Genomic DNA, 18,439 nt, shown 5'->3' on the forward strand with positions numbered 1-18,439 from the left:
AGACAATACGTTATACATTGGCGACGAACTATATGGCAACAGTGAGCATTCACATACACGGGTCTCTTAGGGTACATTGAGCTGCCTACCTACAGGCGTAGTGCCCGACTTCGTCGCACGTGGTGGTCTACTAACGAGCAACAACCAGCAGCAGAAACAGATTGGACAGAGTGTCCCACCTGTTTGCGGCGACAGTCGCTGTTAAAGATGAGCAATTTGCAGTGCAAAGCAGTCGGGTGACGCAGGCATCTGCTGCCGCAGCCTACACAGTGACATGGACTACCCATCATTTTAGCATTGACACCTTTCCAGCCTGCATGTTTCTTTCTTTTGGAGGCCGCTAATGTGTGGCTCACACTTGGTGTCCCACATTGTCTCAATATGGACAAGTCGCTTTCGTGGGCATCACCTTCATCAGCCACTTTTGCGGGCCTTTCCACCCAACTTCATACAGGTCCGACCATGTAAGCACTTATGCTGGTCTCCGTTCATGCCTAATCGCGGCCGAGAAAGGCCAGAGGCACAATTTGCCCATGGCTGCAGCAGGAAAGGGTGAATGGGGAGCACGAATCACGGTGTGCGTAAATTGGGAGTCTATGTCGCTGTGCAGACTGCAGGATCAAATTCTTACTTCGAGAGGCTGCTTCCCAGTTCAACCGACCAGGCCGCAATATTCGAAAAACATAACACTGCGACCATAATCAAGTGACATAACAGCAAAATTAAACAGCAATCAGTCACCGCATGAGGTTCAGACAATACATCATACATTGGCGACGAACCATATGGCAACAGTGAGCATTCACATACACGGGTCTCTTAGGGTACATTGAGCTGCCTACCTACAGGCGTAGTGCCCGACTTCGTCGCACGTGGTGGTCTACTAACGAGCAACAACCAGCAGCAGAAACAGATTGGACAGAGTGTCCCACCTGTTTGCGGCGACAGTCGCTGTTAAAGATGAGCAACTTGCAGTGCAAAGCAGTCGAGTGACGCAGGCATCTGCTGCCGCAGCCTACACAGCGACATGGACTACCCATCATTTTAGCATTGACTCCTTTCCAGCCTGCATGTTTCTTTTCTTTTGGAGGCCGCTAATGTGTGGCTCACACTTGGTGTCCCACATTGTCTCAATATGGACAAGTCGCTTTCGTGGGCATCACCTTCATCGGCCACTTTTGCGGGCCTTTCCACCCAACTTCATACACGTCCGACCATGTAAGCACTTATGCTGGTCTCCGTTCATGCCTAATCGCGGCCGAGAAAGGCCAGAGGCACAATTTGCCCATGGCTGCAGCAGGAAAGGGTGAACGGGGAGCACGAATCACGGTGTGCGTAAATTGGGAGTCTATGTCGCTGTGCAGACTGCAGGATCAAATTCTTACTTCGAGAGGCTGCTTCCCAGTGCAACCGACCAGGCAGCAATATTCGAAAAACATAAAACTGCGACCGTAACCAAGTGACATAACAGCAAAATTAAACGGCAATCAGTCACCGCTTGAGGTTCAGACAATACATTATACATTGGCTACGAACCATCTTACAGGCATAATGCTTGCCTTTGTCACATGTGGTGGTCTGGTAACGAGCGACAACCTGCCGTACAAACAGATTGGACAGAGCCTTGCACCTGTTTGAACCAACAGTTGCCGTTGAAGATGAGCAACTTCCATTGCGAAGCAATCAGGTGACGCAGGCATCTGCTGCCGCAACCAACACAGCGACATGGACTACCCGGCATTTTAGCGTTAACTCCTTTCCAACCTGCACATTTATTTTCTTTCGGGGGCCGCTATGTGTGGCTCACACTTTGTGTCCCACTTTGTCGCAATGTGGACAAGTCGCTTTTGTGGGCATCACCTTCGGCAGCCATTCTTGCGGGCCTTTCCACCCATATGGCTATCAACTTCATACACTTCGAACCATGTAAGCACATATGCTGGTCTCCGTTTTGAGCAAATCATGGCCGAGGTAGGCCACAAGCACAATTTGCCCATGGCTGCAGCAGGCCAGAACGAACGGGGCGCACCAGTTACGGTGTGTGTATACTGGGAGTCTATGTCGCTTTGCGGACTGCAGGAGCAAATGCTTACCTCGAGGGACTGCTTACCAATGCAACTGACCAGGCCCCCACATCTGTAACACAGTTACCACAACCAAGTGTGGCAGCAAAACCAGATTCTGCAATCAATCACTTCACTGTAGCTTGCACAAAGACACAGGCTATCAAGGAAGAGGAGCAATCATCAACGAGACTAGGAATATGGAAAATGAGAAAGCTTGCATTCAAGAGAGAAGCCACTCTGCTCTGCAAGCATTGAAGGCTAAAAACACCAAGAAAAGTAAAATGGTGCATAGCACATGTGCATAGGTTAATGCAAGACGCATGCCGATGCTGCATCAGCTATTTCAGGAGAGTAATTGCGCATGACAACATACACTAGAAGATACTGCTACAGATATGTTAGGCTGCTAGACAGTGACTGGTATTAAGTATCAGCGAAATATCCAAATATAAAGGTTGACCTTTATATTTGGATGAGGATGAATAACCTCTAACAAAAATGGGCAATGAGAAAGCTTGCATTTATAGAAGAAAAATTACACTTCGCACAAACGGAATTAACATGGCTTGGAAGCTGATTAAGGACGAACTGATGAAACTCAATCTTTTGGCCAGCGTCGTCCGTGCTTGGTCAGATGTTGCAGGTGCATCTGAAGACGAAGAATTTCTAGAAAGTCCTTTTTGAGTTACTTGGATGACTCAGCCAAATGTCCGTGCTGGTGGAATGGTGGCTGAAGCTCTTTGCAGTCTTAACACAGTCCTTTGCAGACTTGATATCTCATCCATATTCTTGTGCATGTGCTTCTTTGATCTTGGTGTAAAAGCCTTGCAAATTCGGCTCCAGCCCCTTCCTGTTGGTGCAGATAGGAGCTCCTGTGATGACCAAGATGTGTTTGGCATAGACTCTGTTGGGGCAAAACGGTGACACGTGAGATACAGCACAGATTAGCCAAATTTATGTGGGTTTTATATGTTCGAACCAATTATACTGAACCATATATATGAACAAACATTCATATCTGCTGCAAACAGCAAGCCAATACAGCATAGATCAAACATATTTATTTCTGAACCATATGTTGTTTACCTTGTAGTAGTAGCCAATGTCCACACAATGACCTTGTCGTAGCAGGCAGCAGCTTCTGTTTAGTGCGTGGAGTGTGTTGCCTTATACTGGTGCCGTCCTCATTACTGCATGTCTGGAACAGAAATTTTGACTGAATCAGAAATTGAAAAAGCAAAGTTTTGCAATATGAAATGCAAAAAGGTGTGACATATATGTTGTAATGATTTGCGACTACAGAACACATGCAAATGTACACTGTCTATTCTAGGGTGCTTAAGCAGCATCTTAAATAAATATTGCTATTGCCCATAAAATTGATGTCTGCCTAACTACAATGCATGTCAACAGCGCAAGTACTATTAAGATCACAAATGAGAACATTTGTGGGTTCATTTATGCTCTAGAAGTTATCACACTGCTAGTTACTCAAGCAAATGCATGAAAGTCATGAAGCTATTAGAACTGATGCATTATTTTTCTCCACGAACGTGATGCACCGCTTCACTACTGCAAAAATAAATGCCCTACGGTAAACCAATCTGAGCAGCAAGAACATTTGGAACCAACAAGTACGAAATATGGGTGAATTATCATGCTTGCAACTGTTTAATACATTAAATTCTGTACTTTCACTTCATTTTACCAAAGGATTATTCGGTTTTGTGGACGAAAGACGTTGCCGGCCGACTCGAAAAAAAAGTTTAATATGTATATTGATAAGGCTACTCAGTCACCTACAACCACGGCTACAATAACATGAAAAATGAGACGCGCGTTCCGATATCGCTCTTTCTTTCCTGGTTGTGTGTGTAAACCAAACGACAGCCTCGCAAGTAAAGGTTTATTTAGGAAACAGCAACTGAGATCCTCACTGCCCATATGTAATGCAGGATCTAGTTCGTTAACTTGTGCCCGCCTGGAAGATAATGAGACGGATATTATATAACGATTGAAGCAGCGGTGTTAAACGACTCACCGTTATTGCCGTTGTCAGCCGCAGCAAAATCCAGCTCCCGTTTCGATGCAGACCTGTTCCGAATGGCTCACGACCGAAACCCAACTGCCGGGCTTACATGTCCGCTTGCAAACACGTAACTTCACCCCAAGTTACATAGAAGCGCAAGAAACTAGTTTTAGAAACAAAGAAGCAACCAGTCCTGAGTGTACCAACGAATGAATCCGTGCCGCCGTGCACTCGGAAATACCGGTAAAAATTTTAAATCCAGGCCAGAGGTCACGTGAAAGATCGATGATGCTGAACGCTATTTGCGTTCATAATGGCGAAGAAACAATAAACTTACTAACAAAGAGTACAATATCTAATTAGCAATGATAATTTTGCCCTGTTTTTATGTAAAAGAAAATGCTTCGGTAATTGTAAGAGAAAGTTTGTAAGATAAAATTGCGCTTATTACGACGCCTCTACCGGGAAATGTTGGAACTAACGAACGCATCCCGAGGTGATGCTACTAGGGGCGCACGAGACGGTCATTTGCGGAATCGCCAGCTGCGAGAGAGAAAATCTGGGGGCGTTTGCGCCCTAAGTTTCTCCCTTTGCCTAGGTACCACGGAGGAGAAGTTTCTTTGCTCGTTTTGTATGCGTTTGTCCCTAGGCGAGCCGGCATTCTGCCATGTGTCGGCTGGCGATTCCTTCACGCACGTCGATGTCTGTGTTCTTGACGAAGCCGTGCGTGCCGTGCGTCGTCCACAAGTTCTCCTCCTGCGTCTCCGTGGATGTTGCTGGTAGGTTTGTTGCACTTTTTGTCGCAACGGTAACATGCGTAACGGGCGACGGGATCAGTGAATCATTGATCAGTGAACCTGTGATATCGAGGATCAATCGGACAACTTTAATGCCATTGCATTTCGCCGTGTCCATCATGCGTTGGTTGTCAGTGCATACTGTACCCTTCAAGAGATTCGCGTGAACATGCATGTCTGCATGTTGAAACATATTTAGCACCCTGTAGCTAGGAAAAGCGAAAGTCGTTATGCAATTTATGGTCGTAGACCACTCTAAAAGGTGATGGCGGCCGCAGTGTTCCGACTGGTGTTATAGAAGTGGCGGGGTGCTTTTTTCGTCCCGACGATATAATGGATTTTCACCAGTACTGCGATAGGACGGTATACGTCACCGGCAAACCGAGCCCTCACGAGAGCTCCTGAGCTTACAATGACGATCTGCCTAAATGTACGTCCGATCCTGGCCACGGCGGCCGCATTTCGATGGGGGCGAAATGCGAAAACACCCGTGTGCTTAGATTTAGGTGCACGTTAAAGAACCCCAGGTGGTCGAAATTTACGGAGTCCTCCACTACAGCGTGCCTCATAATCAGAAAGTGGTTTTGGCGCGTAAAACCCCATACTTTAATTTAAATGTACTACGTCCGACGTGCCTGCTTCGCTAGCTCTGCGGCTCCCGCTTACCGATTTATTGCACATGGTTTTGCTGAAGAACCTTTATTTATATCGAAGGGGATATGCCAGTGGTCTACACTATGGCCCCTACTTCTCGCCCTGGAAGAGACACAAAACATCTTTAATGTGACGAAAGATGGCTCATTAAATCAATAATCCGCCATCACCAACTCGGCACGAGCGCCGCACGGGCGAGAAAGTCTTTCCGACGTACACCCACTTTAGCAGTACATTTCAACTCGACATAGGTCACAGATTTCCAGAAGCACAGGCTGGTACACTTGGCTCACTGTAGCCAAGTGTACCAGCCTATTACTGCCATTTTTATGAGACACCTGCTGCTGCTATCCCTTGCCACAACTGCGCGTTCACTTCTTTAACAGCGCCAGGACTGATGCTTGGCATCAGTAGCATTCGTGACAGAAAATGCTTGCTCTTTGGCAACTGATGACCCAATTAATTTGCTACTTTCTTCTGAAATTTGCGCTCATAAGTGCTGCTCTTGTCACTGTCAAACTGATCTCCTTTGTGTGATCCCTTGTACTTTTTCTGTACCCTTCTCCCTGCACATGCTTGATCACTTTTTGTTGCTCTTCCCTGTCGCCATTCCTCTACAGTGGCACTGTCTTTTGCTATATGTGCCTGGCTATCTATTGCTTATGCCGCATGTTCACTGTAATGATTTCCTTCGCCAGATACGTGAATTATTAATTGCTAAAAAAACTTTTATCTGCAGGGTCTCCTGGAAATTCATCCACAGCTGGAAACCAATATTGTGCTTCATCCCAGACCACAGCTTATCTCCACATCAAAGCCTTTACATCTCCAGTCTCACTCACGTTCGCTCTGAACAGAAAAAAAAAAAACAGTTGCTGCACTTCACAAGGCAAGAATCCATCTCATCATTTTCTCCTGCGGGGGGGGTATTCTGTAAGAGTACACCTAGTGGGCTGTCCATTTCGGCCACTGCTGATTGGATTCAGCTGTGAGAGGAGGAGACCAGCAGCCCTAGCCAATCAGTAGCGGCCAAAATGGGCAGTCCACTAGGTCGGCTCTTACGGAATACTTCTCCCCACCCCCCTGCTCACCACATCTTGCCTGCTGGGTTTCTCTTGTCATGTATGACTTCGCACATACTTTTCGTTCATGTTCTCCTTTCTGCTTTGTCACTACACCTAAGCTTTTTTTGTCGTTGTTCAAGCAATAGCTCTTCATTGCCATTGCTATTTTCTCGGCCTTCACGTATTCTATGGCAGTCACTAGCGTCATACTTACTAATCAGTGCGGAAATAACGGAAGACACACAGAAGGGCACAGGACGAGGGCTTTCTAATAACTGAAATTTATTGAACACTAGCATCAAATGTCTCTTACCTTTGGTTGCTCCATATAACTTGCTAAAAATGCAATAGAAATTTTTATCATAGGGCATTCAATCTTGGAGCATATTTAAATTATAGCTATTTGCTTTGTGATGAAATATTGCTTTGGTAAAAAACAACTAATTAACTTGGCAAGTTGTTTCCAAAGACTGCATCCTTTGCATGTCCAAATGTCCACACCTTCCAAGTTCCTAAAGAACTTCACAGCTTCAAAGGCTTTTGCTTCATAATTTTGCAGCTTAATTTGGCATTTTATCCCCGTTGTTCATCTCGTTAATGTGGCTGTTGTGTGACGGTACCGAGCTTATGACTTAGACCTTAGCATGAAGCAATGCTTAAAAACTGTTGTGCTCTTACACGCTTTATCAAATCACTGCTTTGTTTTAATGTTACTGGTGCTGTGGCTTTGGTGTTGGCTGCGAAACCCAAGGCCGTGGGATCAAATCCAAGCCCCTGCGGCCACATTTCGATCGGGGCAAAATGCAAAAAATGCTGTGCGCCATGTATTGGGTGCACGTTAAACCCAGGCGCTCAGAATTAATCCAGAGTTTCTCACTATTGCATCCCTCATCATCATTTAGTGATTTTGGCATGTAAAACCACTGAGCTTAATTTTTAAGTATTGTCTTTGCCCAGTACAAATCTAGATTTTGGACGTCACTGCAAATGTAACCAATACACAGATTTAAATACTTTGTCATCTAAAGAAGAATGGGACACTATAAAATGCAATAATCACCATTATGTGCCTTGAAGCCAGAACAATATCGGCACGCTAGGAAGCACCATCGCTATTGCCTGTTGCTTGACGACTCCAATACACCTCGTCACAGTCAAACAGAACAGCTTTCACCTCCAACACCCGCCGTGGTGGCTCAGTGGCTATGGTGTTGGGCTGCTGAGCACGAGGTCGCGGGATCGAATCCCGGCCACGGCGGCCGCATTTCGATGGGGGCGAAATGCTAAAACACCCGTGTGCTTAGATTTAGGTGCACGTTAAAGAACCCCAGGTGGTCAAAATTTCCGGAGTCCTCCACTACGGCGTGCCTCATAATCAGAAAGTGGTTTTGGCACGTAAAACCCCAAATATTATTATTATTATTTCACCTCCAACTTTTGTCCACTCTCCTTTGCCTGTTGTCTAATAATCTCGCCAAATTCTATGGATGCTATCCTGTTCTCCAGCTGTGAATTGTGGTTGAACCACTTCAGACGTCTGTTGACTTGTTTATCTGACACAGTGAAGTAAAAGTGTAGTGCAGTGATGTTGCAGTGATACTCTTGCCAGAATAACCTACTTTTCATGAAACCAGTGTAGTAGTCAGAAGACTGGCATTTATGCCAGCTGCATTGCCAAGCTCCTGCACAAGAGCAGCGCTTAGCATCTGAGCATTCGCATCATTCTGAGTATTCTTGCATATCATTTGTGCTCGTTAAACCTTGCTACAAGACATTAATTTTCAGCAGCCAAGCCTGACAGTTCTGGTAAATTTTTTGTGCTCTGAGCTGGTTTGATGCAATACTTTTAATGGAATTTCTTTATTGCTGTTTATTATGTGGTCAGTGACAGGATTTTTTTAATGCAAGAGTTAAATGGTTCTTTCAGTGAAAAAGCCGGCAGCATCTGTAGCAGCAAAACGGTGCCTAATTTCCCGTTGACTGTGACACCATGTGAGCACACGAGGCGCGCTCATGACACTAGCTTGCACTTGCTGGCTCGTGTCTCAGCAGAGGAACGCGAGCGAAGGGGAACATCTGCTGCTGCGCTACTTCGCGAGGGGAGAGTGCATTGCTACGACAACACATCACCTTCCCTCTCGCAAGCCTGTGTTACCACCTGTTCCTTGTCTACTCAAGCTCTTGTGTGTGTTCTAACTGCGCCTCGGTAAGGCTAAATCAATATATGCCAAGCGTCTTAACGTGCCCGCTTGCCTGCGAGGAGTTCATATCTCGGCCTGCTCAGTGGCGTTCAGTTGGACATTAAAGTATTCACAACTCATAAGAAGTGCTTAGGTGTCCTCGGATTTTCTTCGTACTTAATGCACAAACTTTGAAGTCATTTTCCATGGCGAAATTAGTTAAATATCATCGTCCCTTGTCTGCTGTCCGTCCTTTGTGTGAGCCTTATACATCTTCGCAGCCACTCCTGTCATGCACAGTAATTTGTGTACTTGTGCTTGATTCTTCCATGGCATATGATTAATTAATGCATTTTATTTGCATGATCCAACTAAACATGATCTCAAAAAGCTTCACTTGACTGCTCACTTGTCCCTGTGGCTACATTGTGTGGATGTACTATCACCATCAAATGAAATGCAAACAGCACAGTGCGTGCCTGTAGCATCACTGAATGTATAGTGCACACACTTCAATCATCACCCTCACAGGCATGCACATCTGGTTTCACAACACTGTGCAATGATGTTCGCCCTATACTGAGATATTTTTATTTCTGTTTTGCTTCTTGTTTTCTTAGATTTTTGGGTTTGTTTTTGCTTTGAAATAAGAGGAAAGCATAACAGAAAGAAAATTTGACTGCATTCAATGTGTTAGAAAATGTTCACTTCAATTTTTTTTCTCACACTTGAATCAAAAGCAGTGTGGCAACACTGAGTCTTGATGAAATGAATTGGCAGCCTCGGAAACTGTTCCCACTGGTAATCGAAGCTGATCTTGAAGGCCATGCTTTGGTCTACTGCAAAAACTGGAACTGATTTCAGGAGCTGGGAAATACGTTATGGCCCTCATTCATTGTTTTGCTTTTGCATCTTGGCAGTTTGCTGCTGCTATTTATAGCACAAGTGAAGGAATTGTAGCACAAGTAACACTGACACCTGTGCTGCCCTTTTTGGTGCCAGAGTGTGTGAAGGAAGGCTGCTATCTGGTCTTGAAATCCATCGAAGCAGCCTTATTCCCAGACATCACACAGCCTTGCCAAAATGGCGGTTGGCATGAAGGGTCTAGAGGCAGCGACTTCAAGTAGAATTTTCGACTTGTCGTACCAGAAATGGTTTTATTTCCAACAAACTTTGTTGGCTGTCCTCCAGGCGAAAAGCTGCAACATACAGCTTTAATGTGCCTGAAGGCCCTCGCATGGCAGCAGTAAGTCTCCTATCGGCAAACATATAACATACGAAACATTAATCTATCAGGATATACATTTACAATGTAGCAAAAGAAATGTGTGAAATCTAAAGAAACATTCATCTTTTCAGATAATTATATAGTACTTATAAAATAAATTCTTAATGTGCAACAAAGCCAAGATGCATATTATATGTATTATATGTCCCAAAATATCACATTTCAAAAATAAGCACTACAGACAATATGTCTAGTATGTACACTTGCCCCCAAAATATTACAGGGTGTGCGAGCGTGTGGCAAAACGACCCTTCTCCCCTTCTAGCTGTGCACCCATGGTATCGAGTTTGCACGCATGCGCATCCCTCCGAGATTGCAAGCGTGCATGTTTCTGCACTTCCTCATTGTGCGCTGGCAATATCCGAATGTAGCCGTGAGGTGCCTCTCTTGCGATGGGCGCAAAACTATGTGAAGCCTGAGCTTGCGCGTGCCGCTGCGGCTGCTTTTTGTCGAGTCACGAGCGCCGACGCATATGGCCCGGTGGCGAACCCAACAAGTAATTTTTTTTTGAGCTGCACCATTTCGTGTCCAATCTTTGTTGTTTCTTTTTATGAATGGGGCATTCTCCCATAGAAGAGCGTGTCAGAAAATGCCCCTATAGAAGGAGACAGTGTCAACTCCCATTGAAGACCAGCAGTTAGGACACAGAGACAGAGAAGCTGCCAGATGGATCTGGGACAGCGACGCTGGCCTGTACTTTCCTATCGTCTCCATTATCCATGGCAACCTGGTATGAAGAGCATGTGTTAGCCATTTATGCTTGAACTACTTTTTCCTGGAAACAGTTAACAAAATGTTTTGCATGGAACAAAGAAGGTATGTTCACCTGCACAAGTATTGGCTCATAGGGAAGGCTGGCACATAGGCTGGAGGGATCAAGGTCGGGCATGTTGATCTGGACTGCACTTTTAACTCGAAGTCTATGGCAGCCTGAAAGCAAGAGTGCTTATGCTAATTTTCTGTTTGCCCTACGACATAGAATACACTGCCTACTTAAAGTACTCGGTAGAGCTGTTGAACAAGTCCATCTCAGGAGGAATTGTAGAAGCCCGGTAACCAGGGAAAGTTGGTATTATTTCACTGACTGACTGACTGAATAAACTTTATTGAAACCAGCAAGAGATGGTGACTGGGCCTAGGCCTCCCACATGGGGACGTCGAGGTGTTGCCTCTTCGCCACCTCGCAGGCCTGCTGGGTCGCCCAGAGTTGGTCGTCAAGGTTGGGGCTACGCAGGGCAGCGTGCCATCTCGACGAGAGGGTCGTGGGGTTAGTGTCGGGGTATTGGTGCCTACAGTCCCAAAGCATGTGTGGAAGTGTGGCTGGCTGTGTCTTGCAGATATGGCACGTGGGATTGGGGTAAATGTCTGGGTAAATCTTGTTATAAAGTTGTAATGAGGGGTAAGTATTGGTTTGTAGCAGGCGGAAAGTTGTAGCCTGCGCTCGGGATAGTTTGTTGTGTGGGCCGGGGAAGGTTCTACGCTCTAAGTAGAAGGACTTCACAAGATCATTGTAGCGTGTCAGGCGATCCCTACCGGTGGGGGCAGCCTCCCCTTCTCCCGCGCAGTCAACTAGGCCTCGCGCTAGGGAGTGGGTAACCTCGTTGAGGTTGGGGAGGTGCGGGTGGACGGTGCCTGCATGAGCCAGACGAGTGTAACCTGATGGTCGGTTGAGCGGGGCTCTTGTTGCAAGATGCGCAAGGCTTGGTGTGAAATACGGCCGTTGATATAGTTGATAACGGCGGAGCGGGAGTCAGAGACGATGGTATGGCATGTTGGGTCTAGGGTGGCTAGCGCGATGGCCACTTCTTCAGCTTCCTCAGCGCGTGGGGTTACTAGGCTGATAGCATGTTGGAGAGACCCTTCACGCGTGGTGACGGCTGCAAAGCGGGTACCGTGGGGATATTCGGCAGCGTTGACGAAACTCACACCGTCGTGGCGAGTAAGCGATTTGGTGAGAACCGTGGCACGTGCTGTGCGACGTGCGTGGTTGTATTTGGGGTGCATGTTTCTGGGGATAGGATCGGCGTGAATCCAAGCTCGTATGGTGGAGGGGATCTAGTGCTTATGGCCGTGTTGATGGTGGTAGGTGATGCCGTGCGAGGTGAGGATATGGCGACCCGTGGCTGTGAGAGTGAGTCTCTCCAGCTGAGAGCGACGTTGGGCCTCGATGAGCTCGTCCAGTGTGTTATGGACGCCTAGTTGAAGGAGGAGGTCAGTGCTCGTGCAACCGGGGAGGCCGAGGGCTTGTTTATAGACACCGCGTAGGAGGATGTTGAGCTTGGTTTGTTCAGCCTTGTACCAGTTTAGATACGCAGCAACGTAGGTGATGTGGCAAATTACGAACGACTGGATTAACCGGAGCAGATTCTCCTCTTTCATACCCCCACGGCGGTTGGAGACCCGCTTCAAAAGTCTCATGGTGTTGGCTGTATTTCTCTTGATTTTGGCGAGGGCCATGCCATTCGCTCCGTTCGCCTCTATGAACAAGCCGAGCACACGGATATTGGTGACGAGGGGTATGGGGCTGCCATCCGTGAGATGAAGCGCAATGTCTTCGTAATGGCGTTTAGCGGTGGAGTATTTTGGACGGCGGCCACGGAGAGTAGGCCTGTAGAGAAGGAGTTCGGACTTTGCAGGGGAGCAGCGAAGCCCCGTGCCTTGGATATAGGTCTCGACTGTTTCAATGGCGGATTGTAGCGCCGTTTCTATTTCGCCGTCACTGCCTTTGTGGGCCCAGATGGTTATATCGTCAGCGTATATGGTGTGGGTGACACCGTCCACTTGCTGCAACTCCTTGGCAAGATCGATCATGACAAGATTAAAAAGCATTGGGGAGATAACGGAGCCCTGGGGGGTTTCCGCGCTGCCCAAAGTCTGGGCGTCGGAGCGGAGATCCCCCACCGAAAGGAAGGCCGTGCGATTAGAAAGAAAGTCTCTGACGTAGTTATAAGCGCGCGCACCGATATTAAGGCGTGAGATGCGGTCAAGAATGGTGAAATGGGCTATGCTGTCAAATGCTTTTTCGAGGTCGAGGCCGAGTATAGCTTTAGTACTACGTGTTCTATCTTCTAGTATATGGTACTTAAGTTGTAGCATGGCGTCTTGGGTCGACAGGTGGGCCCGGAAGCCAATGACAGAGTGAGGATACGCTGCAGTGTCTTCCAGATGGGTGTTGATTTGCGTGAGGAAGGCATGCTCCATAACCTTTCCCACGCATGAGGTTAGTGAGATGGGACGAAGATGATCGAGGCTAGAAGGTTTGCCAGGTTTGGGAATAAGGATGACCTTTGCTGTTTTCCAGGCCGGCGGAATGGCACCATTACGCCAGCAGTCATTGATATAATTTGTCAGGTGGGTGATGGAGGCATCATCCAGATTACGGAGGGCTTTGTTAGTGACCCCATCGGGCCCAGGGGCAGAACGGCTGTTTAATTTATGCAGGGTGGCTTGGATCTCAGCGACACTAAAGTCTTCGTCCAGTGGGGGGTTGGGGGCCCGGTGTAGGAGCCGTGAGATTGCACTGGGCCCACGGGGAGATACTTGTTGGTGAGGTAGTCTAAGACTTGGGCGCGGCCGTTTCTTCCTTTCTGTATAGAGAAGTTTAGTGAGGCGATCTTGTTGGGAAGAGCGGGTGGCTTGGCTATCGAGGAGGTGTTTGAGAAGCTTCCAAGAAGAGGGACAATGGATCTGTCCGTCAGCAGTATTGCACAGTTCAGTCCACTGCTGACGGCTCAGAGTGAGGCAATGGGCTTCGATTTCCTTATTGAGGAGGGCTATTTTAGCGCGGAGGCGCCTGTTGAGACGTTGCCCTTTCCAGCGGGATAGGATGGATGTTTTAGCCGCGAGGAGATGGGCCAATCTACTGTCCATGCGCTCGACGGGGGCATCGGTTGTAACGGTGCGCGTGGCTACATTGGTATCGGAGTGGAGATTTCGGGTCCATGCATCAATGTCCTCTATGCGTTCCGCGTGCTGGTCAGCGGATCGATGCTTGCGAAATGCATCCCAGTCAACCCAAGTAAACTCACGGGGTTTGGCAGTAACTGCAGCTATCCGAGGGATAAGTATGGCAATGATGGAATGGTCACTACTGAGATCATGTTGTGTGTTGCTCCATTGAGCGTTGGTGACGTTCTTGGTAAATGTCAGGTCGGGGGTCGTGTCGCGGGAAGTGGAGCTACCGAGGCGTGTGGGGAACGTGGGGTCTGTAATGAAAGTGAGGCCGAGGTCTTGGGAGTCTTTCCAAAGGTTTTGAGCCGCCGTCGTCGAGTAGCCATATCCCCATACCGTGTGGGGGAGATTGAAGTCTCCACCAATAACGAGGGGGTTGGTGCCAGCTACGTTAAGGGCCTTCTGGAAGAGGGTGAGAAAACGGCCTCGAACTTTGGCAGAGGGATGGCTGTACACGTTAAGGAGAAAAATACTTTCCTTACATCTCCTGGTGGGGATAAGTTCAACGAGAAGGTGTTCGATGTTTCGGTCGTGGAGATTGTGTTCGATGGCGGTGATTCTCTTGTGGACGAAAGTGCAGAGGCGGCGAGAAGCATGTATCGGGATGAAAGGTTGGTAACCTGGGAGGGTGACCGAATCGATATGGGTTTCCTGAATCATGATGACGTCCGGTTGCCGGGTGAGGGTACGAAGGTGTTGACGGATTACTGGCTGTTTGCGGAGATAGCCTCGGCAGTTCCACTGCCAGATAAGTGTATCTCTGTTAGTGTGGGCCATGATGGGGATTGGGGGATGCCGTCAGGGGCAGTGCGGGGTGTTTGGAGGGTAGGATGAGCGGGCACGGGGAGAGTTTGTACGTAGGTTTCAATGTTTGTGACGCGCTGTGCCAGTGCGAGAACGGCATGTTGCATGGATTTGACTGCGTTCTGGAGTGCGGTCATCGTGCTTTGAAGTGAGACTAGCATGTCCTTAACCTCTGAGCGCACTTGGCCTGTGGCTCCCTCTTGGAGGGCCCGCTTTTTGGGGGCTGGTGTCAGTAGAGCGTCGTGGCTAGAGGAGTGGGACGCTTTGGTGGGTGGTGTAGGAGCAGGTGTCTTGGATTGTTTAAGATCGCGAACCTCTTGCGAGAGCTTGTGAATTAGGTCGCGCATAATGGCATTTTCTTTTTTGAGGTGAGCTATTTCTGCGTTATCATTGGTGCTCGTGGACTGTGGAGAAGGTGTGTTGCGACCCTCTCGCGAGGTGCCCTTAAGGGCTTCTGCAAAGCTCACCTTGTTAGTAGGAGACTTGGCGGGTGGGGTATAGGTAGATCTGGATCGGGAACGGCGCTGTCTCGAACGTGAAGGGGTCCGGGAACAATGTTGCCTCGAGCGTGGTGGAGTCCGAGATCTGGAGCGGGGCTTGGAGTTCAAGGGCGGGAAGTCGCTTTCTTGAAGGGTGGCTTGCATTGCAGCTCGGCGTTCCCCAACGCGCTTGCGAATAATGTATGGTGTCTTGCAGCGAGCCGTACACGATTTGTCCGCTGTAAGATGAGGGCCGCCGCACAGTGACCATTTGGGGTTACACGTGTGATCGGGAGGTGGGTTGCGGACTCCACAACCTCTGCAGATCTTGTTATTGGGAAAAGGGCAGACATCCATGCGATGTCCGAGGCGGCCGCATTGGTAGCAAATTTCTATTTGCTTGCGGAATAATGAGCATGGGATTAAGGTAGCTCCGTAACAGACCAGATATGGCACGTCGGGGCCACTGAAGGCGATAACAACGGTGGTTGTTGTTCCAATGCATTTTGCGGCTAGTGCGAGGGGGTTGTGGCTATTGATGATATTGGCGTTGACTTGCTGTGGGGTATCGGAGAGGGGGATTCCGCAGATGACTCCCTTCGTGGTGTCCTCGGCGGCCGTCTCATACGCGTTAACATCGTGCGTGACCCCATTGACTTGAATTGATTTTATGCAGACATACCGGTCGGCGTTCTGCAGACTTGGCGTACTTACAACGACAATGTTTTGTTGGGTGTTGGGGCACACCGTGTCTTGCTGAATATCTGCTGGGCTGAGCTGTGCGGCTTGGAGAACGGCTGTAGTCACGGTAGGACTACCAATTTTGGCAATGTTGAGGGCTCCCTTGGGGCGAATGATAATTTTGATTTGGTTGGAAGGTAGCGGAGGCATGCGTCCAGCCTTTAGAACTTGTGCCTTGACTGGTGGCCTGGTCTTGGAACGAGAACGAGTGCTTGAGGTTTGGGTAGAGTCATTTTGGGGTGAAGAGTCGTCCCTCAGCTTCGCCGGTTGGCGAAGGCGAGTTGTTCGCCAGCCCGTCTCGGCGGCCACTTCGAGCTCCATGCTCGTTGCTGGGGCAGAGAAACTTGATCGGCGATACGGAACTCGCTCAAGTGCGCGCCGCACATCCGGTGCGCCCGGCGTGCACGTGCGGCGGCGGCGTGGGCGATTCACAAAAACGTTCGCAGCACAGGAAAATGTCCGTAGCACAGGGAAATCGAGTGTTCCACCTGAAAATGAGGCGTCTACGGAGTCCTGGTATCTTCACGGATCGACTGGTGTAAAAATTAGGCCACAATTCGCAAGAAAATGCTGCAAAATCATTTCACGAACACAGAGCCGACGCGAGCACGTCTACACTCCTCGGCGATCGCAGCGCCTCCCCTGATTTCACTGAGAGGGAAAATTAATTTGCACCCATTCAAATCTGAACTACTGGAGGCACCAGCACCTAAGCCAGAGAACCAGGGCTAGAGAGGCTAGCCAAGACTGCTTTCATCAAAACTCGTAGTAACATGATGGGAAGACGTCTGCCAGCCAATAACCGCTTCAACTAAAACTGTGCAGCATAATGTGGACAAAGCAAGACATAAAAGCTATAGAGACAAGCCCACGATAACTATGCTCATCCCTGTAATGTTGTTTTCCTTTTTCGACGATGCATGGCACAGTTTTACTTCAAACTCGTGTTTACAAAATGGCCTCATACTATGTTTTATTGTGGAGTAACTGTTTATTCTGTCACATAGTCAGCGAGATCATTACAACAGTCAAGTGAAATGTTTACCTCTGCAAGCAGCAACAAGCTTTCAGCACAAGCTTGCATGGGCTGTGAATATGCACAGAGTAAGTGTACGACATGGCTTGTTGTGTCAGGTGTACTGTCACATTGGCCAACTGTATGAGGAAGCTGGGAGGTTCGAAGCTTGAGAGTACTAGTTATAATAATGGGAAGAATGTCATATAGCAATAATTCATTACAATTGAACCTTGTTGTATGAAACAATTATAAATAGAATTATTGCTTAAATAACAGGTGGTGAATCACCAAGAGAACTACATGTATATGAAACTTCATACATCAAACTTGCTCAGACAGTAAATGGATATATTGAACTCCGCAGCATTGGACATTGGGACACATATTAAAGGCTTCACTGCAGTACATTGGCAGATCCTGGTGGCGCAAATAGGACCTACAAATTCTGCATGGGCTAAAGGGCAGAAAGCGCTGCTCTGAATGTATCTATGTTGTCAAAGCCTTTTTAACAAAGTGCTCGCACCTTCAAAATCCTTCGCTATGCAGGTCACTTTGTTTTAAAGGTTGCGCAGCTCACTGCTCACAATAGCTAAGCACTTTCAACAAAAGAAAATCTTTAACAAGAATTCAAGAGAGACTTAATGAAATAGACCGCTAATCTTTCTCTGCAAAATATCCTTGACAGCATGTTCTACTGTAGCCACGCTGTGCTCCATTGAGGTTCCCAGCTTGCTCTCCAAGCAAATGCAGGAACCATGCAAAGCTAAGCCCCCGATTGTCTAGTGCCCCTAAGCCTCCCTTGCTACAAAATTTTTGGTCGCCTTCGTTGACATTCGCGGCCTATCCATGCATTCGTCAGCCGTTGGTCCGTTACAAGTAGCATATGAGGTGAGTGAATCCTGGGGCAGAGCAACGGAACTAGTAATATCAGCACGCTCTTCAAATACACTGCTGTTAGCGCTAGGGCACAGCTTACCCTGGTGACATCTTCGCGGGGCAGTGGCGGCACTGCTGCGGCATTCGTTTTATAAACATAAATCAGCCGCCAGGGACGCATAAGTTTCTTTGTTTCACAGGCAAATTAATTGTGGTCTTCATTGTAGAGCTGTTCGATTGTAATCTAGTGCTTATGCTGACGCTACTTGCTGCATGCAGCGGTTCGTTTTCCTCACGTGATAGTGTGTGACGCTGTTGTATCTCAGCTTTCGGACTTTAAAACCAGCAAGCATCTAAAATGTGCTGCATAATAGACAGTTTTAGTTTAGCGTACATCACTGCGCATGCGCAGAACGCTAAACGACCCATTGCATATAGCGTACACGCACTATTTCTCAGATTTAGCATTAGCGTCTTTGTGTGGTTTGCGGA

At 47.8% G+C, this 18,439-nt stretch overlaps 2 long non-coding RNA genes across 3 annotated transcripts in view; one reads left to right on the forward strand and one right to left on the reverse strand.

The window, feature by feature from the left end:
* Window positions 1-2,581: 2,581 nt before the first annotated feature.
* On the reverse strand, window positions 2,582-4,413 carry LOC139059736 (uncharacterized). Its single transcript, XR_011514335.1, has 3 exons — window positions 4,108-4,413; window positions 3,153-3,264; window positions 2,582-2,970 (listed from the first exon to the last, which is right to left on the reverse strand). It is a non-coding gene; the product is annotated as an uncharacterized lncRNA (long non-coding RNA).
* A 210-nt stretch (window positions 4,414-4,623) lies between these two features.
* Window positions 4,624-18,439, forward strand: part of LOC139059419 (uncharacterized) — a 33,574-nt gene continuing 19,758 nt past the window's right edge. Inside the window, exons 1-2 of one of the 2 annotated variants that reach the window (XR_011514164.1) lie at window positions 4,624-4,874; window positions 6,286-6,435. This is a non-coding gene — a long non-coding RNA (uncharacterized lncRNA). The remainder of the gene's footprint in view (window positions 4,875-6,285; window positions 6,436-18,439) is intronic. The other variant, XR_011514163.1, reaches the window with a different exon arrangement.

Source organism: Dermacentor albipictus, chromosome 4, assembly GCF_038994185.2.
Source record: "Dermacentor albipictus isolate Rhodes 1998 colony chromosome 4, USDA_Dalb.pri_finalv2, whole genome shotgun sequence".
NCBI classification, from domain to species: Eukaryota; Metazoa; Arthropoda; class Arachnida; order Ixodida; family Ixodidae; genus Dermacentor; species Dermacentor albipictus.